The 25407-nt window shown below is 42.2% G+C and overlaps 1 protein-coding gene across 1 annotated transcript in view; it reads left to right on the top strand.

Annotated features, from left to right (window-relative positions):
* The first annotated feature begins 2835 nt into the window (after positions 1-2835).
* LOC310648880 (mitogen-activated protein kinase kinase kinase 3-like) overlaps positions 2836-25407 on the top strand; it is a 111389-nt gene continuing 88817 nt past the window's right edge. The window contains exon 1 of the mRNA XM_083376987.1: positions 2836-3248. The gene's annotated coding sequence lies outside the window, so the exon portion shown is untranslated. The remainder of the gene's footprint in view (positions 3249-25407) is intronic.

Below are 25407 nucleotides of genomic sequence, written 5' to 3'. Positions count from 1 at the left end.
ATTCTATTTCCCTCTGTTGGATGACTTTTTCCTCGTTATCTCTTAAAGTGGTTTTCAAGAAAAAACAGGCGGAATGGATTGCTCTTTAACTGTAGTCGACAAAGTATGTCACCCTAAAGCAAATATAGGTAGTCCTTGATTTACAAGTTCGTTTAGTGACGATTCAAAGTTACAACAGCACTGAAAAAAGTGACTTATGACCAGTGCTTTTTTTGTAAAAGAAAAAGGTGCCGGAACTCACACATGTCATATAACCCGCCTTGCCTACCCTACAAGGTTCCATCCAAAAAAGGTGCCGGAACTCCGTTCTGAGCGTTCTATGAGAAAAAAAGCCCTGCTTACGACCATTTCTCATACTTAACGCCTGTTGCAGTATTCCTATGGTCACGTGATCAAAATTCGGGCACTTTGGCAGCTAGTTTGTATTTATGACGGATGCAGCGTCCCGGGGTCAGGTGATCCCCTTCTGTGACCTTCTGAGAACCAAAGTCAATGGAGAAGCTAGATTCACTTAACAACCATAACACTAACTTAACAACTGCAGTGATTCACAGTGGCAAGAAAGGTTGTAAAATGGGACAAAACCCACTTAATGACTGTCTCACTTAGCAATATAAATTTTGGGTTCAAATGTGGTCGTAAGTCCAGCACTACCTGTATTTAAATACCCAGCATTCACAGGATGCTGAGTTCAGTTAAAATAATTTCATTTGGAAACCATTTTAATACTAAAATGTTTAATATGTAATTATGTGACATCTCAAATTTGCATTGTAGTTTATATTGTTCCTTGATTCACTTTATCTACCTACAATTTACAGCATTCTCTTTGTAAAATTCTTGTTATCTATAGTTCCTACATTCTCCTTTTATTGATTCCAATTGGGTTAATCAAGTATTCCATAGAGATGTTTTGGACACAAATCTGGTATGAAATGTCAGAGTGCTTTTTAATAGTTTATATTAGCTATACGATATTGTAAATTTGTCAATTAACCAAGATTTTTTTAGCTAAACTATTTTAGTGTTCAGCTATTTTAGGATATGGCTATTTAAGTGTTTAAATTGAGTTCATGATGATAATGATGGCTTTTATCATTTATTTTGTTGTTGTTGTTAGTTGCGAAGTCGTGTCCGACCCATCGCGACCCCATGGACAATGTTCCTCCAGGCACCATTTCTTTACAATCTTTTAAATACGAGCTTCCATTTGCATGATACATTTTCCCCCTTGAAGATAACCCGTAACTTAAAACAAAGAAATAAAAATTACATAAACATTTAGAATTTGTTAGTCAGTATAGTAGTCAAGAGGAAACATGAGGAGAAGAACGGGGACTTTGAGATGGCAGAGGAACAGCTGAAAAAAGGAAGCCAAACATTGGGAGACGGTGTTCTAATCTAGTCTCTCTTTTAAGGCATGAAAACAGCTGGATGTTTTGGGGGTCAGTCCCATTCTTTCAGCCCAGCCCACCTCACAGGATTGGTGTGGTAGACAAAATTGGAGAAGGGAGTAGTATTAGATACATTCACCACCTTGAGGTATTTACAAAGGAATAGACAGGGTAAAAAAATAATCTAAAATAAATTAAAACAATAAATCAGGCATTTGTTTGCTGCTCTTCTCTGCACTCTTTCTAGAGTCTCAACATATTTTTTTACATCATGGCGACCAAATCTGGATGTAGTATTCCAAGTGTGGTCCCAGCAAGGCATTATAAAGTGATATTAAACTATTTTCCCATCACAAGCACAAAATCCAGAAGTGATTTCCAAATTAGATACTTTCTTTTCTGTGAAGAAAGCAGTCGATTTAACCATCTCTCTCTCTTTTGCTGTGGAAAATAATAAATATTTCTGTTTGTACTTATCTTTATAGATCATAATACGGCCCCCAGTTGAGCCTAAAATTTCTGCGGCTAAGAGAAACATAAGTTGAGTTCACCCCATTTTTCAACTTTTCTTGCCACAGTTGTTAAGAGAATCACGGCAGTTGATAGTAAAACTGTTAAGTGAATCTGGCTTTCCCCATTGACTTTGCTTGTCAGAAAGTGACCACGGGACACTGCGACCGTCATAAATATGAGTCAATTGCCTAGCATCTAAATTTTGATCACATGACCATGAGGATGCTACAAGGGCTGTAATTGTGAAAAAGGATCATGAGTCACTTTTTTCAGTGCCGCTGACACAGTCGCTAAATGAACTGTTATAAGTTGAGGACTACCTGTTTATTAGCAGGCATGCTCTCCCCAGCTGAAGATCTGCTGGAGACCGGCTGTGCCAACAGACGTGGGAAAAACAGCACTGGCTGTCTGAGATTATTTTCTTATTTCCCAATCAGCATCCCTCCACTTTCACTCCGGATGGACTCTTGCCCACAGCCAGCCTTTAATCCGAATCAACTCATTCCCTTTTCCTTCGGAATCCTCTTGAACCCAGAGGAGGGCAGATCGACCTCTCTTTTTTTCCCCCGCCACAGCCAAAACCTGGCTAGGAGGGCTGATCCCCGATCCTCCTCCTCCTCGTGGTCCCCAGTCCACCCCGCCGGCCGCCCAAGCGCGAATTGCAGCCTCCGAAGGCAATGCCAAAGCGTGCTGGGCGCCCATTGGCTGCCGCCTCCTTTGACGTCATCCTTTCCTGCTGCCCTGGTCCCCCTTCCTTCTGCGCTCCGCGCTCTGCAGCTGCGCTGGACGGAAAGTTTTTTTTCCCTTGTTTCTTTTTCTCTGCAACATTTTTTTTCCGCTTCCTAACTCCTGTCTCTCCTCTCTCACACACACACACACACACTTACCCCCTTTTCTGTCCCTCGCCTCCTTTGCAATTCCTTTTTTTTTTTTTTGGAAAGCAGGAAACTAGGGCATTTGCTCCTTCCCCACCCACACCCCCTTTGCCGTGAGCCTAGGAAGAGTTTTACAGCTGGAAACTTTCCTTTCTCTTCTCCTGGACGGCGAGGAGGAAGAGACCCCTTTCCAGGAAACGCGTCCCGGTGCCACTCTGGCGGGGCAGTAGCCCCCTCCCCTTCTCCTCCTCCTCCTCCTCTTCTTCCTCCTCCCCCGCCCCCATTTGCCTCTGCCAGGGGAAGGGAAGGGGGCCTTTTTTTTTATTGGATTCCGCGCCCCATCATCCCCGGTCCCGAGTTTTTGCTTACGGGACACGGAGTCCCCGCGCAGCTGAAGGAAGCGAAGGAGGAGGAACTCTGCAGCTTGGCGGTTTTCCTGCCAGAAAGAAAAAAGAACGAAGGAAAGGTAAGCCTGGATGGATCCGTGGCTCGTTGTGAAATCTCAGGCTTAATCCTGGGGAAGTGTTAACTCCGCTCAAACCCTTTTCTTCCAAGTCGCATCGCGCGGTCTCTTTCACCCTTCTTTTTCCCCCCGCTTCGTTGCCGGATCCTTCAGTGCGCAGATTTTGCATTGTGGTTGTGTAAAATGGTTCACCCTTTCCACTCCTGCCCATCTTTCTTGCATTTCACACGACCGGCCGAGAGGGAAGCTCCTCATTCGAGACTAGTGGAAGAAGCTGTGCTTCAGAAACCTCTGGGTGGATGGACATGTTGGCGAATCCCTTGTGATTTTCCTCACGCCCGGAAAAACTTTCCTTGGCTTATTATTTCTCTCCATTCCTTCTCCCTCTCCAAATAATTCATCCCTGTCTTTGTAATGGAAGAGGTTAGCATCAGAGCTGGGAGGAAAAATAAAGTAAGCTGCGCCTTTTAAATAATATCTCTGCTGCAGAGAGTTAAAAAGTTGGCAACCCAAGATTTTGGGCCCTGCAAAAGACAGATGTTGATCGCAGCAGAGTTTTTGCACGGAGAATTTGCTTTTATTTTGGATGCTGAAGCCTCAGGTAAGGTTCTTCCTGTTTTGGAAGAGAGAAATAATAAATTACGATCTTCTCTCCAAAAAAAAACAAATTCAAGCTGTTCCAGGCCACTCTCTCCATATATATATATATAAAAATTGGCCAATTTGAGGACTGCTTGGAAATCAACCTGTGCCAAGAAAAATATTTTACTGGACTTATTATTTTATTTTATTTTATTTGATGGAGTGATTAAAAAAAACCAAAATACATCTGTTTTACTTGTAGGTTTGCAATGCTGAGAAAATAATTCCCTGAATGATGAAACAAAGGGAAGCAGCAGTAATATTTAGTTTTTTTCTGTATCATAATGATTGGTTTGCCAGCTCTGGGCTTGAGGGTGGGGTGGGAATAATACTGGAATTCTGAAGAAGCACCAGATATTTTTTTTCCTTGCTTTTTTAGTCAACTGCTGCAGATATCTGTGATAAATAAATTTGTAGGTCAAAGTGTGTATCGTTCAACTATGCCAGAGATACAAGACCGGAAGGCCAAGTTTGTTTCAGTTTCATGTGATAGGTAACCACGCTACCCTACCTTTTGCATTCAACTCTGGTTAAAGAAACCATAGTTTGTTGACTCCTTGGTTTTAACGTGAAAAGGTAGGTTAATGGGAAGGGCAAAGCTGGCTGCTCAGCGTTGATTTGTTTACAAGCTGATCAGGAAACAGAACTTGGCATGAAAATATCAGCTGAAAGCAAATATCCAACCTGTGTATGCTGTTAATAAAACAAACTTAGAACTTGCTAAAAGTCCTCTGGGAACAATTGAAAAATCAAAGGAAATACAGCTAGTCCTCGAATGACGATCACATTTGAGCCCAGAATGAATGTTGCTGAGTGAGACATTTGTTAAGTGAGTTTTGTCCCACTTTACGACTTTGCTTGCCTCAATTGTAAAATGAATCACTTGCAGATGTTAAATTTAGTGACATGGTTAAGTGAATCTGGTTTCTCTATTGAGTTTGCTCCTCAGAAAGTAGCAAAAGGGGATCGTGTGACCCCAGGACTCTGCAACTGTTATAAGTACATGCCAGTTTCCAAGCATCTGAATTTTGATCACATGACCATGGGGATGCGGCAATGGTCATAAAAGCTTGGAAAATGGTCCATAAGTCACTTTTCCCCCCAGTGCTATTATAACTTTGAATGATCACTAAATGAACTGTTGTAACTCGAGGAATATGTATACCAGTAGGTGGTCATTTACATAAATCACCCATTAGAACAGATACGGAAGATTGCATGCAGCTGTGGTTATCACATCTGGAAAAAAAGATATTGCAGAATTGGGAAAAAAGAGAAAAGCAGAGAAAGAGACAACCAGAATCAGTGTGGTGTAAAACTTAACTTTATCTGCTGACAAGATTCGTCTCTGGACAAGATGGCCAGCACATAAATTTAATAATAATAAATATGAAAATATTGCAGTGCTGCATTGTTTCATAGCTTGCAGGAAAGATGGCTAATTCATTCAGGACCAATGCAAAGGACGCTGTCTTTTCCCCACTGGAAAGTTCATCAGATGCATCGGATCAGCTGCCGTATCACACAGAACGCTCAAAATAGGTCCTGGGCCCAATCGGCCTCTGGGCTGTTCTGAGGCGGCTCAGTACAGCAGCCACAACTCGGCAACATTTTGCTTTGGTCCAGCAAAATGAATAATGCATGAATCTGCTTGATGTGCAGATGAGGTGAAACTAAACCATTGTGGACGCTGGAAATAATTAGATGCATTTTTTCAGGTTACGATCACCGCTTTTTCTACTGATCCAAAATCTTGGGGTGACCTCGTGGCATTTCCACACTGTAGTCTAGCATTGCCTTATTCCATGGTGTTCTCAAGTTCACAATCTTGGGATTTCTTGAGGATAAACTGGCTGGATTGCAGGCGGTGATCCCTTTTGGAGTTACAAGCTCTTTTTTTGCAGGAAACAAAAGAAATGTTTTTGATGTGTTGGGATTTGCTTTTTAAATAAAAAGTAAAAAAATCTGAATTTGAACAGGATATTTCTTTTACATTTCCCCAAAGCCTTCCTCTTTTTTCCCCCGTCCTTCCCAAACTGGTTTTTGATGAAATACAGGTAGTCCTTGATTTACAACAGTTCATTTAGCGACCGTTCTAGGCTACAGTGAAACTGTAAAAAGTGACGTGTCTGTTTTTCACACGGCTTTTGCAGAATCTCCATGTTCGTATGATCAGAATTCAGATGCTTGGCAACTGGTTCATATTTATGATCATTGCAGCGTCCCAGGGGTCACGTGAATCCCCTTTTGTAAATCTTCTGACAAGCAAAGTCAATGGGGGAAGCCAGATTCATTTAACAACCAGGTTACTAACCATTTAATTTCACAAACAGCATCATCCTGTGCGTGGATAGTTGTAACTCAGTTCCACTGTGATTCTCAGAACTTATTTCTGGGAATTCCGCAAGAAATCAGTCTTCATAGCTCTGTGACATGCAGTCATCTGTTGGGAAGAATTAGCAAAAATGTTATTTCTACCCACCCACCCCTATATTTTCTACACTCCAGGTTCAGGGTTTACTGATGATTCCAGTCTACATTTTGGGTGAATTGAGAAAAGGTTTGCCATTTGGGATTATGATTTTGGGATTAAAGGGGGAAGTAAACAGCTTATTTTCCAGGAATTAATATATTCAGAAATATCTATTTATTTTTATTTTATTTATTTTATTAAATTTGTATAGAGTTATTAATAGCTTTGTAGCTCTGGGGAGTATACGTGTGTTTTTTTCCAGTGTTGGAAAAATGGATTATTGTTGTGATTCATTGATTGGGGTTGAAAATGGAAGGGTGACCTTAGTGATTGACGGGTGTTGGTTTGGCTTCTGCATACTGTGAAGAGTTAATGCAGCAAAAAGAACTTATTTCAAGAGGGGCCCTTGGTGCTTTCTGAGCTGGGTTGTTTTCTTGCAGACGTTTGATTATCCAACTTGGAAAACATGATCAGTTCTGGTAAGGAGTGCAGTTTGCTATGATAGTGGCTTGCCCTGTCAATGGGGATGGTCTTAGAGATTCTTTATTTGGGCTGTTTGCTGTTGCCTTCTTTGGCAGTTTCTTGATTGGGGTATTGTTTACTTGATTGTTGATCTGATGTTAACCTTGGAGTTAATTATGCTGATCTGTTTTCTGTTCCTTTTTGAGCTGGGTGATAAATCTCTTTTGCACATCTATAGATGTTGTTGTCTATGTGTCTATTGAGAGCTGATCTAGAGTGCCAGACTTCTAGAAATTCCCTGACATTTTTTGACTTGGCTTGGTCTAGGACCGTGGTGGTGAACCTATGGCACGCGTGCTACAGGTGGCACGCAGAGCCCTCTCTGTGGGCACGTGCACCATCGCCCCAGTCCTAGGCCTTCAGATGGGTTTTATAAAACCTTTTCGCTTTAGGCCTCTGCCGCCGTGTGCAAAAAAAAAAAAAGGTTCAATCAATCAATGAATTTCAACTTCTTGCAGGAAAAAGAAAGATCTTGCAAAGTTGGAACTGATTGATTGAACTTTTTAGTCCCACCCAGTCTGCCATTACCACTGCAGCCACGCCCACCCAATGGGCCACGCCCACCCAATGGGCCACCTGGCACCCGACGATACATAAGTGAGTTTTGGGTTGCAGTTTGGGCACTCAGTTTCTGAAAGGTTCGCCGTCACTGGTCTAGGATACTCATGTTTCCTTATTTCACTTTCAACTTGTAGGGAGGCTGAATGAAGAGAATGAGCCTTAATTGCCGCAAAAAAAATATTTGGTTCTTCTTGGTACAGATAGTCTTCAATTTATGTTCACAGTTGAAGCTCATGCATGCCGGCTGGGGAATGCTGGGAGTTGAGGCCCATGTATGCTGGCTGGAGAATGCTGGGAGATTTAACCTGTCTGTGCTGGTCTGGGAATTCTGGGAATCGAAGCCTGTGCTTGCTAGCTGGGGAATTCTGGAAGCTGAATATCACCCATCTGCCCACTTCACATCCAGTCAGGATTGGAAATCAGTTCGTTCTCTCTCTCTCTCTCTCTCTCTCTCTCTCTCTCTCTCTCTCTCTCTCTCTCTCTCTCTCTTTCTCTCTCTCTCTCTCTCTGTGTGTGTGTGTGTGTGTGTGTGTGAAACATGGGGCAAATCTTTATTTCCTGTTTCAGCCTATCTTGAAGGCCATCGACAGGCAGTAGTCACACCGGTGGCAGCTCATATTTGTGTAAATTGCTAACAAAGAATTAAGGGAGACTGATATGCATTTCAAACTTATTAGTTTTCATCATCATACCCTTCTGAGATTCGAACCTGGGCTGATTGCACATTAGGCAGTTGTTTTCACCTCTAGGCCACAGGATCTCTCTCGCTTTGTTAGCTTGCGAAGCAAGGGGAGATATGTGTCAAATGCTTGTTAACTATTTAGATTACCTTGCTAGGCCCCAAACATGGGGCAATATATATATTGCTGGTAAGAGCTGCTGGGGGTTGAAAGTTGAAAGTGCTTCTGTTCTCTTGGAAAACTGAAAGACCCTTTTATGCCCTCCATCTTCCATATAGTCTTGATGTCTCGGGGTTTCCCGTCTCCTGAACGTGCTTTAATTTTCAGTAGACAGAAACTCACCACTGTGCCACGTTCATAAAGGCTGAAAAGAAGTGCTTTCTAACTAACTCCAGCGATTGGAGCCAGCCACTGGAGACCAGGATCGGGCAGGCAAGAGGCTGACGGGACTTGAAACTTGCATGTTAGACTTGAAAAATGCCAGAGAATGCAACTCCTGCCCTTGCGTCAGGGACATACTGAAGTTGTTTGTTCCTTAGCAGGACAAATTGTTTCTTGGATCTGAAACGGAGCTGGGATTTTTCTTTTGGAATCCTCTCGTTCTCGGAGGAGCTATTAATGGCCTGCACCGTTGTAAATACCGTAATTTCTCAACTTTCCTATCCTATACCGGACTTGCTGGATTTGCATTTCTCCTGAGAGTCAAAGCAACCAAAGCAGGATTCTGGATTATTATTATTTTTTTTGTCATTGTTGTTAATTTTTGTTCTGTTTTCGTAAAGCCACAACCCAAGCAGATAGGGTGGACGGATTGATCCCTTCTGGGAATTTCCATAACTGAGGATGGATTTCAACCTTGGTTTTCTCCATCCTGCGCCATCACCTTAACCCAGTACTTTTCAGTCTTGACAACATGAAGATAAGTGAACTTCAACTCCCAGAATTCCCGTCAGTATGTTTCTCGACTTAGAATAGAGCTGGAAGGGACCTTGAAGGTCTTCTAGTCCAGCTGCCTGCTCAAGCAGGAGACATGTGAATGTCCAGTCTCTTCTTAAAAGCCTCCAGTGATGGAGCACCCACGACGTCTGGAGGCAAAGCTGTTCCACTGGTTGATTGTCCTCACTGTCAGGAAGTCTCTCCTGAGTTCCAGGTTGCTTCTCTCGTTGATGAGTTTCCATCCATTGTTTCTCCTCCTTCCCTCTGGTGCTTTGGTGAACAACCTGGCCCCCTCCTCTTTGTGGCAGCCCCTCAAATACTGGAATGGACTTTGATTCCCAGGACTTCCCAATTGACACAGACCAACTCGCAGAATTCCCTAGCCAGCATGGATGGGCTTCAATTCCCAGAATTTGGGTTGTTTTAGCTGGGGAATTCTGGGAATTGAAGTCTACACAAATTAGGATTGTCAAGGCTGAGAAACACTGCTTTAACCACTATTATCATGTTGCCTCTCACAGAGGTATTGTTGGGGTGACCAAGACCAAAATGATGGCAGAAAATGAGCATCGCGGTGCATTTCTTTTGGGTTGTATTGATCTTCAGACATGTTCAAAAGAAGAGGTGGTGGCATCAGAAAAACCCTTCTGCATATTATGGATTTCGACTTTTCCCCTCTGGATGCTTTTTGTGACCTGTATGTTTTGAGCCTTAAGGACAGGAATTCTGAATTTGTTTCTGAAACATTAATGGAGCCAGTTAGTTGCAAAATAGTACTATTTGCAAAAAGGAACTTGAATCTAATTGTCATTCAAAGGAACATGAATTAAATTTTATAGCAGAAGCCTTCCTTTTAATATAATAAATCTTTCATTGTTAATATTACTGCCTTATGATGATGCTTATTATTTTAATCATCCAGCCAGCTCAGTCAACACCTTCTGATCCTTGACTGTATGTAGCTTCTTGTTCACTGTCCAACTGAAAAGAAGCAACAATTAGGTTCTGACATCAAATAGAATAGAATAGAGCTGGAAGGGACCTTAGAGGTCTTCTAGTCCAGCCCCCTCCCCTGCTGTAGCAGGAGAACCTATACTATCTCAGACAAGTGGCTGTCCAGTCTATTCTTAAAAACCTCCAGTGATGGAGCACCCACGATTTCTGGAGGCAAGCTGTTCCACTGGTTGATTGTCCTCACTGTCAGGAAGTTTCTCCTTAATTCTAGGTTGCTTCTCTCTTTAATCAGTTTTCAAACATTGTTTCTTGTCCTGCTCTCTGGTGCTTTGGAGAATAATGTGACCCCCCCCTCTTCTTTGTGGCAGCCCCTCAAATACTGGAACACTGCTATCATGTCGCCCCTATTTCTTCTTTTCTTTGGACCAGGGGTATCAAACTGCCGGCCTGCGGGCCAGACGCGTCGCAACAAAACCATGCCCACCCCATTGCCGGCAATGGGGGAAAAGCTCCGATACGTCGCAAGTTTGACATGTCTGCTTTAGACTAACCAAACCCAAGTCCTGCAGCCGTTCATATGTTTTAGTCTCCAGGCCTTGGATCATCCTAGTTGCTCTTCTCTGAACTTTTCCCAAGGTCTCAACATCCTTCTTGTAGTATAGTGACCAAAATTGGTTTGCAGTATTCCAGGTGTTAGGAAAACATTGTTTTGGAGTTAAAGAAATAGCATTAAAAACAATATTTTGGAAGAGAGGACTTCTAGGGCTGTCCAAAGTAGAAACTTAGTGGGGCTGTTCCCATTGTTCTGGGCATGTTTTATGATCCCACCCTTGCAGTGGGTCAGTTCCAAATTGGATCAGTTTGGGTTTGCTCAAAACATCTCACCCATAGTTCAGAGTAAACCATTTCAGAGGGATCTATGATGTCCCTGGAATCCAGCTCAGTTTGAGGGGTGTTTGGTGGTCTCTGAGCTGGCTTGTTTTCTTGCAGACATCTCATTACCCTAATTAGCTAGTTAGGGTAATGAAACGTCTGCAAGAAAACAAGCCAGCTCAGAGACCACCAAAGACCCTCATTTCAACCCTGAGTTACAAATATTGTCCTTCATTGGTATCAGCTAAGTTTACTTAACAAAGTGTCCAATTTCCTAAATAGTTTAGGAATGAGATTTGCGAAAGGCCACGATCTCTCCTAGGAATTTACCTAATGTAGCTGGCCTTTCATTTCCTAGACTTTTATAGGTAGCCCTTGACTTACAACTGTTTGTTTAGTGACTGTTCGAAATTACAACAGCACTGATTTATGACTGTTTTTCATAGTAACGACAGTTGCAGCATTCCCCCATGGCCACAGTGATCAAAATGCAGAGGCTTTGTAATTAGCTCATATTTATGACAGGGGCCATGTGATCCCTTTTTGAGACTTTCTGAGACGCAAACTCAATGGGGAAGCCAGATTCACTTAACAACCGTGTTACTATCTTAACAACTGCAGTGACTCACTTAACATCTGTGGTTAAGAAAGGGCGCAAAATGGGGCAAAACTCACTTAATAACTGTCTTGCTTAGCCATAGAAATTTTGGGCTAAATTGTGGTCATAAATCAAGGACTGCCTGTAAGGTAAAGGTAAAGGTTCCCCCGCACATGCGTGCTAGTCGTTTCCGACTCTAGGGGCCGGTGCTCATCTCCGTTTCAAAGCTGAAGAGCCAGCGCTTGTCCGAGGACGTCTCCGTGGTCATGTGGCCGGCATGACTAGACGCCAAAGGCGCACGGAACGCTGTTACCTTCCCACCGTAGTGGTCCCTATTTTTCTACTTGCATTTTTACGTGCTTTCGAACTGCTAGGTTGGCAGAAGCTGGGACGGGTAACAGGCGCTCACTCTGTTACGCGGCACTCGGGATTCGACCCGCCAAACTGCCGACCTTCCGATCGACAAGCTCAGCGTCCTAACCCACTGAGCCACCACATCCCTGCCTGTATTCCCAGTCTAATTTCAAGGATAGCAGTATAGTCTTCACCATTCTTCCTGTGTTCTGTTTTACCCTTTCACTGTTCTGGTGCTTCTAGCTTGTAAGCTCCAGAAACCAAGATCGTTGCAACAGATATTAGCCAGGAGGCTGGGTTGTGGGGGAAGGACAGACTAGCAAATTTGGACATATCCTGTTTAGAAAGAATTTTTTTCTAAGCCTGCTTAGAGTCCTTATTTGTTTACTTTATTTAACAAGAATTAGATTTCTCTTGTAGCTAATATTTCAGTTTTGTGTAACATAGGAAAAACATATAGGGCCAGGGAAATTAAACCATTGGCATTTCAGAGTTCAAATTAGGTTGCTGATTCATTTTCCCCTGAAAATACTGATGCTCTAATTTCTTAATCGTTCAGTACAGATGAGACATGAACAATAATATGGCTTAGCTTCTCTTTGGAAATGTTCCCTGCGTATGTCTGATTCAGTAACATGAAGCAAAAAACTTCACAGTCCAACATTTAGATTTCTCCTTGATGCTTCCAGAAAATCCGTTTTTATAAAGGTCTGTGGTTTGAACATATGAAATCAAAATGTCACCTCTTCAGATAGGCCAACTAAGTTCTTTAATTGCTGTGGAAGCTTTTCTCATGAAGTTAGTTTTTTTCAGATGTATTTATTTGTAAGTACGTCCATAGTATCAAGTGCAGAGAAATTGGGTATATCTAAACTAACAAAAGAGAAGGACTACGGAGACATGCTAGCAATCTTTCAGTACTTGAGGGACTGCCACAGAGAAGAGGGGTGTCAATCTCTTCTCCAAAGCACCTGAAGGCAAGACAAGAAGCAACGGATGGAAACTCGTCAAGGAGAGAAGCAACCTGGAACTAAGGAGGAATTTCCTGACAGTGAGAACAATTAACCAGTGGAACTACTTGCCTCCAGAAGTTGTGAGTGCTCCATCCCTGGAGATTTTTATGAAGAGATTCTATAACCATATCTCTGAGATGGTGTAGGGCTTCTACTTGAGCAGGGCGTTGTTATATGTTTGGGAAACATGACCCTGTTAATGGACGTAAATGAAATAATTTGATTTCTTAAGCAAGAAAGTGACAGCTTCATATGATGCATGGATAATAACAGTTTGGGTGTCATCTACTCATCTGAGCTAAAATTGCCTCGCTCCCTAGCTTAGAACACGTGTGAATCATTGAATTAAAGTAGTTTATCTGTATTTGTAAATCCAGTGTGTAAAGCAGTTCTTTGTGCATTTGGGTACAGTTTGCAACATATGGCCCTGAGGCTACTTTGGATGCCTTAGTGGGCACATTGTAGATGTAGACCACCCTGGTTTTTATACATTCAACTTGCTTATTTTTCTGAATTTCTTAAAAAATGCAGCTTAGGGGACACCCTTTGTAGAAGCTCTGGGTCTTCACACCAAAAGGTAGGTGAGCAGATTACAGTTTGAAAAATAAATGAATTGACTTTTGGTGACCCACAAGACTTCATTATGATTCCTATTTTGTTCAGTATCTCCTTGATATTATAATAATAATAATAATAATAATAATAATAATAATAATAATAATAATAATAGTAATAATAATAGTAATAATAATAGTAATAATAGTAATAAATATAAATAAATAAAAAACAGCTTCCAACCTGGGACGATATCTGTAATACCATCAAACATCCACATCTGCCTATCCCAGGTCCTTGATAAGGACTCAATATGTAGACAAAAATGCCAAATCCAGTCTGAACATCTGGCTGACTGTGTGATGAATAATAATAATAATAATAATAATAATAATAATAATAATAATAATAATAATAATAGGTTTAGAAGGGACCTTGGAGGTCTTCTAGTCCAACCCCCTGCTCAGACAGGAAACCCTATACCAGTCCTTCACTTACAATATTTCATTTAATGACCGTTCAAAGTTACAACAGCACTGAAAAATGTGACCTATAACCTTTTTTTCCACAGTTACGACTTTTGCAGCATCCCCTATGGTCACGTGATCAAAATTAAGACATTTGGCAACTGACTCATATTTATGACCGTTGCTATATCCCAAGGTCACGTGATCCCCTTTGGTGACCTTCTGACAAGCAAAGTCAATGGGGAAGCCAGATTCACTTAACAACAAGGTTATTAAGGTATCATCTGCAGTGATTCACTTAACAACCATGGCAAGAAAGGTCATAAAATAGGACAAAACTCACTTAACACACATCTCACTTAGCAACAGAAATCTTGGGCTCAGTTGTCGTAAGTCGAGGACGCTGTACTTCTGGAGACACTGTTTCTCCTCACCTTCCAACTCTAAAGAAGAGTTAAATTTGTATTCTTGGCCATGGACTACAGGTAGTCCTCAACATACAACCACAACTGAGCCTAAAATATCTCTTATTATGTGAAACATTTGTTAAGTAAGTTTTGCCCCGTGTTTACGATCTTTCCTGCCACAGTTGTTCAGTGAATCTTTGTAGTTGTTAAGTCAGTGACATGGTTGTTAAGGGAATCTGGCTTCCCCATTGACTTCGCTTGCCAGAAGGTCGCAAAAGGAGATCACGAGACCACAGGACACTGCAACTGTCGTAAATATGAAACAGCTGCCAAGCGTCCGAATTTTGATCATGTAACTGAGGCTGCTGCTACGGTCACAAGTCACTTTTTTCCGTACCATTGTAACTTCAAACGGTCACTAAACAAACTGTTGTAAGCCGAGGACTACCTGTATATGAATAAGACTGGTTGAAATTAAATCTAGAAAATAATATCAATTAGGCTTGAAGGCAGTGGGAGCACTTCTGAAGCCCATCTTCTGGGGAGCCAGTGGCAGTTGGTTGCCGATTGTGAGAACAGACTGCTGGACTTAAATAGTAGACAAGGGTGTGATCCAGAAGGTCATTGTTTATATCAGGGGTGTCAAACTCAATTTCATTGAGGGCCACATCAGCATTGCAGTTGCCCTGGGGGGTGGGTGGGCGTGGCCTACTGGGTGGGCGTGGCTAGAGTGCGTATGGCCTGGGTGGGCGTGGCCAGCTCTACATCGTTCGCATCAAGGGTACCTATGGGGCCCTGGGCAGGAGTGGGACAGATCTGAGGGTCTCCGGCAGAAGGAGGGTCTCTGGGCCAGGGCCAAGGCAGCGGGGGCCGTTCCCTCACTGTTTCCAGGATGGCTTCGCGGGCCTCATGAAAGCACTTCGCGGGCCGGATCTGGCCCCCGGGCCTTGTGTTTGACATGTCTGGTTTATATTCATGTTCCTCGACTTAAGATCACAGTTGAGCCCAAAATTTCTCTGGCTAAGCAAGGCTGTTGTTAAGTGAGTTTTGCTCCACTTTGTGACCCTTCTTGCCATAGTTGTTAAGTGGATCACTGCTGTTGTTAAGTTAGTAACACGGCTGATAAGCGAATATGGCTTCCCTATTGATTTTGCTTGTCAACAAAAGGGGATCTCATCATCCCAGGGCACTGCGACGGTCATAAACATGAGTCAGTGGCCAAGCATCTGAATTTTGGTCACATGATTATGAGGATGCTGCAATGGTCGTGCGAAAAATGGTCATAAGTCCTTTTTTTCCCCAGTGCTTTGTAATTGTTTAGAATGATCACTAAATATAAGTTTGTAAGTTGAGGGCTGCTAGTAAATGAACTTCCATTAGGTGTGCATGTGCAAGAAATATGCCCAATAGGCAAAATTACGAATAAAACTCAGGGTTGTGGTAAGTAAGCTTTTTTTTAAAAAAAATATCTGCAGGCTCTAGTCAAAAGAGAGGGAGCTAAATTTTAAGATTAGAAAAATAATAACACTTGACCGATTCAACCCCTCTTGAAAGTTTGATGTCTTAGAAACACTCCGGAGATGAAAAATGGGAATAAAAACATAATAAAAAGCCCCTAAAACAGGGGTGTCAAACTCAATTTCACTGAGGGCCGCATTAGCATTGCGGTTGCCCTCAGGGGGCCCGGTGGGCGTGGCCAGGGTGGGCGTGGCCTACTGGGTGGGCATGGCTAGAGTGCGTATGGCCTACTGGGTGGGCGTGGCCAGCTCTACATCGTTGGCATCAAGGGTGCCTATGGGGGCCTGGGCAGGAGTGGGAGAGATCTGGGGGTCTCTGGCAGGAGGAGGGTCTCTGGGCCACGGCCAAGGCAGTGGGGGCCGTTCCCTCACTGCTTCCAGGATGGCTTTGCGGGCCTCATGAAACCACTTCACGGGCTGGATCCGGCCCCCGGGCCTTGTGTTTGACATGTCTGCCCTAAAAGCTCTGTTAGGAAAAGTTTAAGAACCTTCACTTTGGAATTTGACTTTACAGCTTTTATTTCTGAGGCATTTGTAGCTACGAAATACTTGCCTGCTCTTCAATTACAAACTTTCCTGATCCAGAATAGTCCCACTGAATGCCTTTTCTGTGCACCACGTGTATGGAAAACAGATTATCGGAGCCTGAAAAGGAAATATGGGGTTCGTTTGAGTTGTTTTCTTTGCACAGAAACTCCAGACATACATATTTGCTTTTTCCCAGGAAGTGATAACAGTATGTGGGCTGCTGCAGATCGCCAACCGGGCCTTGTATGAGTTCCCCACTAAAGTCCCATTGTTTCTCCGAAGAAACAGGAGCCAAAATTATTAACCGTGCTTCGTTCAGACGTGCTTCAGGGAAAAACCAAAGGGAGAAAGGTGCATTGAATGAGCTAGCTTCCAAAGTAGATGTCCATGGAGATCCTCAGTCTTCCAGATCAGGATTGTCCCAAAGATGCTTTTTCAGGAGGCAAATGGACTTTCTTGTTTTTCTTTGAAGACGTTTCGCTTCTCCAAGAAGCTTCCTCAGCTCTGACTTCCATTCCCCACCATCCAGTCAGAGCTGAAGAAGCTTCTTGGAGGAGAAGCGAAACGTCTTCAAAGAAAATCTAACAAAATGAAATTCAATGGTGAAAAAGTAAGGTTCTACACTTAGGCAGGAAAAATCAAATGCATAGGTATAGTATAGGTGGTACCTTGCTCAATAGTAGTAACTGTGAGAGGGATCTCGGAGTCTTAGTAAGTAGACAATCACTTCAATATGAGCCAGCAGGGTGCTGCAGCTGCCAAAAAAGCCAACACAGTGCTAGGCTGCATTAACAGAGGGATAGAATCAAGATCAAGTGAAGTACTAATACCACTTTACAATGCTTTGGTAAGGCCACACCTGGAATACTGCATCCAGTTTTGGTCACCACGATGTAAAAAAGATGTTGAGACTCTAGAAAGGGTACAGAGAAGAGCAACAAAGATGATTAGGGGACTGGAGGCTAAAACATATAGGGAACGGTTGCTGGAATTGGGTATGTGTAGTTTAACGAAGAGAAGGATGAGGGGTGACATGATAGCAGTGTTCCAATATCTCAGGGGCTGCCACAAAGAAGAGGGAGCCAAGCTATTCTCCAAAGCACCTGAAAGCAGGACAAGAAGCAACGGATGGAAACTAGTCAAGGAGAGAAGCAACCTAGAACTAAGGAGAAACTTCCTGACAGTTGGAACAACTAACCAGTGGAACAACCTGCCTCCAGATGTTATGAATGTTCCAACACTGGAGGTTTTTAAGAAGAGACTGGACAGCCATTTGCCTGAAATGGTATAGGGTTTCCTGCCTGAGCAGGGGGTTGGACTAGATGACCACCAAGGTACCTTCCAACTTTATTATTATTATTATTATTATTATTATTATTATTATTATTATTATTATTATTATTATTATTATTATTATAAAATAAAAAAAGTCCAGTTGCCTCATGCAAAAGTATCTTTGGCACTTCCAAATTATTTATGTTAGTGGGTTTTCCTTGTAATGGGGCAGCCTTATTCCTGACACTTTGGTGGGTGAGATGTTGCTACTTTTCTTCATGATTTGGAGATGAAAGTGGATGTGAACAACAGGATTGTAGGATCCAATCTGCTTTGGTCAATGGGACCAGAGATTTGGTCTTCTGACTTTTCGGACCCATCTTTAGGAAATTGTGACTTATGACCATTTTTCACACTTCTGACCGTTGCAGCATCCCCGTGATCATGTGATCAAAATTCAGACGCTTGGCAGCATGATTGTTGCAGTGTGCTGGGGTCCCGTGATCCTATTTTGCAACCTTCTGATGCTCAAAGTCAAGGGGGAAGCCAGATCCACTTAACAATTGTGTTACTAACTTATCTGCAATGATTCACTTAACACAGACATGTCAAACACAAGGCCCAGGGGCCGGATCCGGCCTGCGAAGTGGTTTCATGCGGCCCGCGAAGCCATCCTGGAAACAGCGAGGGAACAGCCCCCACTGCCTTGGCCCTGGCCCAGAGACCCTCAGATCTGTCCCACTCCTGCCCAGGCCCCCATAGGCACCCTTGATGCGAACCATGTAGAGCTGGCCACGCCCACCCAGTAGACCATAAGCACTCTAGCCACGCCCACCCTGGCCACGCCCACCCAGCCCCCTGAGGGCAACTGCAATGCTGATGCGGACCTCAATGAAATTGAGTTTGACACACCTGATTAACAGCTGTTGCAAGAAAAAGGTAGGAAAACTGGGCAAAGCTCGCTTAATAGCTGCCTCGCTTAGCGGCAGAGATTTTGGGCTCAGTTGTGGCCCATAAGTGAAGAACCACCCGTGCCCTAAAAAAATCAGATTAAAACACAAAAGATGCCTCTTGGTTTCCCAGTTTCAGGGATGGAAACTTGGCAGTTCTCCATCAGGAGACCAGGTGTCCAGTCTGAATAGCCACCATGCAAGAAGAAAATTGAAGGCCCTGAAGGATGGCAGAGTGGTCCAGCTAAGATGATGACTCTTGGCAGCTATAATAACTTTATTGTCGTTTTGAATGTACACTAATCGGCATAAATTAAAATGAAATTTCGTTGCACGAATCTCTCAAAGGATCACCACCTCCAATATACACTACATAAATATGTCATTCATAAATAAATAAATAAAATAAAATAAAATAAATACAGAATTATGCATATACTCACGTATATCATAAGAAACAGAGAAATAACCGTCTAGTTTGGGTTATGTATACAAGTGCATGGCGAGAAAAATGAATCTTACAAGTTTAAACAAAGAATGGTTAAAATACAATTGATCCCACTTCACACCGCAACTGTCATATACTACTACTACTACTACTACTACTACTACTACTACTACTACTAATAATAATAATAATTTAATTTAATTTTTATACCGCCCTTCTCCCGAAGGACCCAGGGCGGTGTACAGGGCAATACAATAAAATACAATATATAAAAATTAAAAGAAATATTAAATACAGTAGCCCAATTAAATAAATTAATACAAAATGTTAAAATACCCCTAAACCCATAAGACCAGGCCGGCTTGTTCAAATAAATATGTTTTTAGGTCATGTCGGAAGGAGCGAAGGTCAGGAGCCATCCGGAGCTCCACCGGCAAACGGTTCCAAAGGTCTGGCGCGCCCACAGAGAACACCCTCCCCCTGGGGGCCGCCAGTCGACAATCTTTGACCGACGGCACCCTAAGGAGGCCCTCTCTGTGGGAGCGCACTGGACGAAGGGAAGTTGATGCCGGCAGCAGATGCTCCCGTAAGTAACCCGGACCCATGCCATTTAGGGCTTTATAGGTCGTAACCAGCACCTTGAATCTTACCCGGAGGACAACCGGAAGCCAATGCAGCTCACGGAGTAGAGGTGTTACATGGGAGTATCGGGAAGCCCCCACCACCACTCACGCGGCTGCATTCTGCACCAGCTGGAGCCTCCGAGTAGTCCTCAAGGGCAGCCCCATATAGAGAGCATTGCAGTAGTCCAAACGGGAGGTCACGAGTGCATGAGTGACTGTGCGCAAGGCATCCCGGTCTAGATAGGGCCGCAACTGACGCACCAGGCGAACCTGAGCGAAGGCCCCCCTAGTCACAGCTCCTATATGATCATCCAAGGAGAGCTGTGAATAAATACACGCCTGTTTCCAAAGGCCCCAGGTGGCCATGGGGATGCTGCAGTGAACGTAACTGAAAAAGTGGTCACAACTTTTATTTCAGTGCCGTTGTAACTCCGAGCAGTCACTTACAATGAATGGTTGTAAGTCGAAGACTAGCCACATGTTTGTTTAAAGAAGAGAAGGCAGAAGGAGACATAAAAGCCATCTTCAAATGCCAGGATTTATTTTCCAGAGGACAAAATCGGGAAGTTGGAACCTTATGGAGATTGATCCAAACTCAAATTAAGGAGGAATTTCCCAGCTGTGACAGCTTTGAAGTAATGGAACTTCAGGGAGGGAGGGAGGGAGGAAAGAAGGGAGGAAGAAAAAGAAAGAAAAAGGAGGGAGGGAAAATAAAAGGGAAAGAAAAAGGAGGGTGGGAAGGAAGGAAGATAAATGGGATGAAAGGAAGGAAGGAGCAAAGATAAGGAAGAAGGATAAATGGGAAGGAAGGAAGGAAGATAAACAGGAAGGAAGGAAGGATAAATGAGAAGGAAGGAAGGAGAAAAGATAAGGAAGAAGGATAAACGGGAAGGAAGGAAGGAAGGAAGATAAATGGGATGAAAGGAAGGAAGGAGCAAAGATAAGGAAGAAGGATAAATGGGAAGGAAGGAAGGAAGATAAACAGGAAGGAAGGAAGGATAAATGAGAAGGAAGGAAGGAGAAAAGATAAGGAAGAAGGATAAACGGGAAGGAAGGAAGGAAGAAGGATAAATGGGAAGGAAGGAAGGAGCAAAGATAAGGAAGAAGGATAAATGGGAAGGAAGGAAGAAAGATAAACAGGAAGGAAGGAAGGATAAATGAGAAGGAAGGAAGGAGAAAAGATAAGGAAGAAGGATAAACGGGAGGGAAGGAAGGATAAATGGGAAGGAAGGAAGGAGCAAAGATAAGGAAGAAGGATAAATGGGAAGGAAGGAAGAAAGATAAACAGGAAGGAAGGAAGGATAAATGAGAAGGAAGGAAGGAGAAAAGATAAGGAAGAAGGATAAACGGGAGGGAAGGAAGGATAAATGGGAAGGAAGGAAGGAGCAAAGATAAGGAAGAAGGATAAATGGGAAGGAAGGAAGAAAGATAAACAGGAAGGAAGGAAGGATAAATGAGAAGGAAGGAAGGAGAAAAGATAAGGAAGAAGGATAAACGGGAAGGAAGGAAGGAAGAAGGATAAATGGGAAGGAAGGAGCAAAGATAAGGAAGAAGGATAAATGGGAAGGAAGGAAGAAAGATAAACAGGAAGGAAGGAAGGATAAATGAGAAGGAAGGAAGGAGAAAAGATAAGGAAGAAGGATAAACGGGAAGGAAGGAAGGATAAACAGGAAGGGAGGGAGGAAGATCCCTGGAGGTTTTCAAATAAAGGTCTGGGATAATCTTTAGCTGGGAAGTGCCAGCCAGGTAAGGAAACCCTCGTGGCTCAAGGCATAGGGTGGCATATAAGTCCCAATAATAAATAATAAATAAATAGCGTCCTGCCAAGACAGCTTCCAAAGCTTCGGATCCATTTTGCAATTCTTTTGGAGAGGCAGTCGCTTTTAAAAGGAGCAACAGCTATTGCCCCAAATGACCTCATTCTTAACAAATAAATAAGCAAATAGCATTTTAAAAACCAGGAAGAAAGAGATGCGTAGTGAAACTGGTTTGGGCTCTTGAGTTGGATTCATTATTTCATCTGTCATCAGGAGTGACAAATGCTGTTTCTTGGCATAATTGTAAGCCTACGTGCAATAATAAAATTATCTGATTTTTTCTCTTACTTATTCTTGTAATTAGCAATGAGATTGCTCAGGGAGGGAGGGGAGATGGTTTATATCTCTGTGGGTGGAAATGGAAAAATGAGGCCATCCCAAACTGAGTCCAAGCAGAGTTAATTTGCAGATTAATCCAGAAAACCACCTTGGCTACAAAGCCTTTCGGTCATATCCACCTAAAGGAAGGACAAAACATGTTGTTAGGTGTGTGTTTTTACACATAAAGGGATTACAATATTCTCTGCTAAATGGTCATACACTTGTTTGCTTATTATTTGAGATTTTTTCCTGCTTTTTATGCCATACAGTAATGAAATTGAGAGCAGTTTCAAAATAGAACATGGGTGTGGACCATTATTTATTTATTTATTACACTTCTGTGCCACCCATCTCACCAATACAGGTAGTCCTCGACTTGCAACAGCTTCGTTTAGTTAGCATTTAAAGTTACAACAGCACTGACCAAAAGGAATTACGATTTTTTTTCTCCCCACTGTTACAACTGAGGTAGTAGCATCCCCACATGGTCATGTAATCCAAATTCAGATGCTTGGCAACCAATTCGTATTTTATGACGGTTGCAGTGTGCTGGGGTCCTATGATCCCCTTTGGCGACCTTCTGACAAAACACAATCAATGGAAACGCCAGATTCACTTAACAACTGTGTGTGACTGACAACTGCGGTGATTCACAACAATTGAGGCAAGGAAGGTCGCAAAATGGGACAAAACTCACTTAACCAATGTCTCAGCAACGTAACTTTTGGGGTCAGTTGTGGTCATAAACTCAAAGGCTACCTGTATAGCCACTCTGGGGGACAACGATGCATGTAAGTCAATGTTTCTCAAAACTTGGCAACTTTTTTTTTATGGAAAAGTTTTACAATACATTTTTTTAAAAAGACAAAACCCCTCCCAACCCCCTCCCCTCTCCCCAACCCTCCCCAACACCTCCCTCCCTTCCCCCTCCCCCCTCCCCGACTTCCCAGAGCTCAATACAGGGTATAAAAATACAAGCAATCATAGTCTACCTTATGCAAACAACAATAAAATATTAAATCTATCGCACTTTAACTCTTATAAAATAACTACAAGCAATATAAATATCACATCCGTACTTATTCAAATGCTAGATGAAACTTTTTAGTCCCATATTTATTCTGGATATAATCAATCCATCTTCTCCACTCCACAATATATCTCTGTTGCGACTGGTCTTTCAAGTACGCAGAGATCTTTGCCATTAAGCTAATGCGACAGCTATTAAGTAGACACTATGGCCATTAAGCAAATCCATTAAACCCCAGTTTTGGGCAAAAATTGTAATTTTTGTAATTGTTGTATAGTTATTTTAAAAACCTTGTGAACCGCCCTGAATCCTACGGGAGAAGGGCGGTATATAAGTCTGATAAAGATAAAGATTTCCGCCAAATTGGAGACTTTTAAAGTCCATTCTTCTATAGTCGGCAGTTCTTCCTTCTTCCAATATTGCGCTACTAAAAGTCTTGCTGCCGTAATTAAGTTCAACATCAGCTTAGTGTCCACAACAGTAGTATCAGTAATAATACCCAGTAAAAACAGTTGCGGACAAAACTTTATCCTTTTCTTGAATATCTTTTGCATGTTCCAACAAATTTTAATCCAAAAAGCTTTAACCTTTTTACAGGTCCACCATATATGAAAATACGTTGCGTCTTCACCGCCACACCTCCAACATTTGGGCTGGCAGTTCGGATACATACTTGCTAGTTTTTTAGGATCTAAGTGCCACCTATAAAACATTTTTATAAAAGTTCTCTCTTAAGTTTTGGCAACTTTAAAGAGGTGGACTTCAGCTCCCAGAATTCCCCAGCCAGCGTGTTGACTGAGGAATTCTGGGAGTTGAAGTCCACACATCTTAAAGTGGCCAAATTTGAGAAACACTGATAGGTCAAGGGGCAGACAGCGATGAGGTCGTAATATCAAAGTTGGAGAATCTCCAGGATACCAGTCAAAAATCTTGAAAGCCACAAAGAAGGGTTAAATATTTCTTGATATCTGAAGGATGTAAAAGTGCCTGTGAGTGCATTACCTCAGGGAGGAAGTTCTCCTCATGAGTAATTTTTGGCAGATGATCTGGGAAGTGAAAGTCTTGATTTACAAATAGCTTAGAAAGGTTGTTTTAACAGCATGCCTTTCTCTCGCCCTCTTTCCTTTCTTCTACCCTCCCTCTCTCTTTCTTCCTCTCTTTCCTCTTTCTTTCTTCCTTCCTTTCCTCCCTCCCTCTTTCCTTCCTTCCTCTCTTCCATTCACCTTTTTCTCTTTCCTTCCTTTTCCTTCCTACCTTCTTCCTTCCATCCTCCCTCCCTCTCTTTCTTTCCTTCTTCTCTCTCCTCCCTCTTTCTTTCTTTCTTTCTTTCTTTCTTTCTTTCTTTCTTTCTTTCTTTCTTTCTTTTTCTTTCTTTCTTTCTTTTCTGCTTTTCGTAAGAACATAAAACTTGAGAGTTAAAATTCAGTCCAGAGAAAGCTAAAACATGGCAGCTTCAGAACTCCCAATTAGGCAAAACAAGAAAATCAGAGAGATTCCTTGAATTCCGACATACTGTTATAACTTTTGTATATCTCTGATTCCATCCTGGTTTTTGAACTTTTGTTTTAGGTATGATTTTTTATGTCACTTCCTCTCCCCCATCCCCTCAAGCTAGCAGTGACTAATACTTGGAAGTTCATGGCCAGAAATTAATCTTCTGAAGGGCCCCAGGATGTCACTAAACAATGTGGACTAGCAACTTTATCTGACTTTTGGGGGATGCTTTAAGTGTGTGTAATGCATTTCACAGACAACTCTCCCCAATAATTCTTAACTTCCCCCACAGCTTCAAGAAGACCTTAAAACCTGGCTGTTTTACTCACTAATTTATTTTAATGGCTTTATTTATGATTAAACATAAATACCTTGCTATTTATTGAAAGCAGCATTCAAAGTGACATTTAAATAGGTTTTTTTTTTTTAAAAATGAGCATATAAACAAAATCATTGCAATTAAAGTCCAAGGCAAAATTGAAATAAATTATTGGAATCATTAGTCATGAGCAATGGTTGTTGGTTACCAGCAACCTACAGGTTGTTAATAATCTTTTCTGTCTGTGCTGTTGGACCCTAAGTATATTTTGATTGGTTACATTATCATTTCTTCCTCATTAATATTATTAGAATCATCAATATCGCCTAATTATTAGTAGCTTATTTCAACCTCTTAGCCAAAGGATATATAATAGTATCTGTGGTAAGAAATTGTTAAAGGTGGTGTGAGTCACTTAATTGCTTTGCTTCGCAAAACCGTACAAATGCAAAACTGCAAAAACGTAAATTCTGGTCCCAATTGTGATCGTAAGAGAGGTGTGTGTGTGTGTTTGCTTGCTTGCTTGCTTGCTTGTTTGTTTATGTACGTGTCCTGGTAATAAAACATTTGCAAAGTAGAAATTCTGAAATTCTGAAAGCTGCAAAACAAGATTCTAGCAGCAGATCAATTCACAGACACCAAGTTTCTAGCTCCTAAGGTGGCAACAAAATTACAGGTAGTCCTCGACTTAAAGCAGTTCTTTTAGTCACCATTCAAAGTTACAGTGGCACTGAAAAAAGTGATTTGCAGCATCCCCATCGTCACGTGATCCATATTCAGACACTTGGCAACAGACTCATTTATG

This window comes from Vipera ursinii, assembly GCF_947247035.1.
Source record: "Vipera ursinii genome assembly, chromosome: Z".
Taxonomy (NCBI): Eukaryota; Metazoa; Chordata; class Lepidosauria; order Squamata; family Viperidae; genus Vipera; species Vipera ursinii.
The sequence above is the reverse complement of the archived record's forward strand: the minus strand, read 5'-3'. Positions and strand labels throughout refer to the sequence as shown.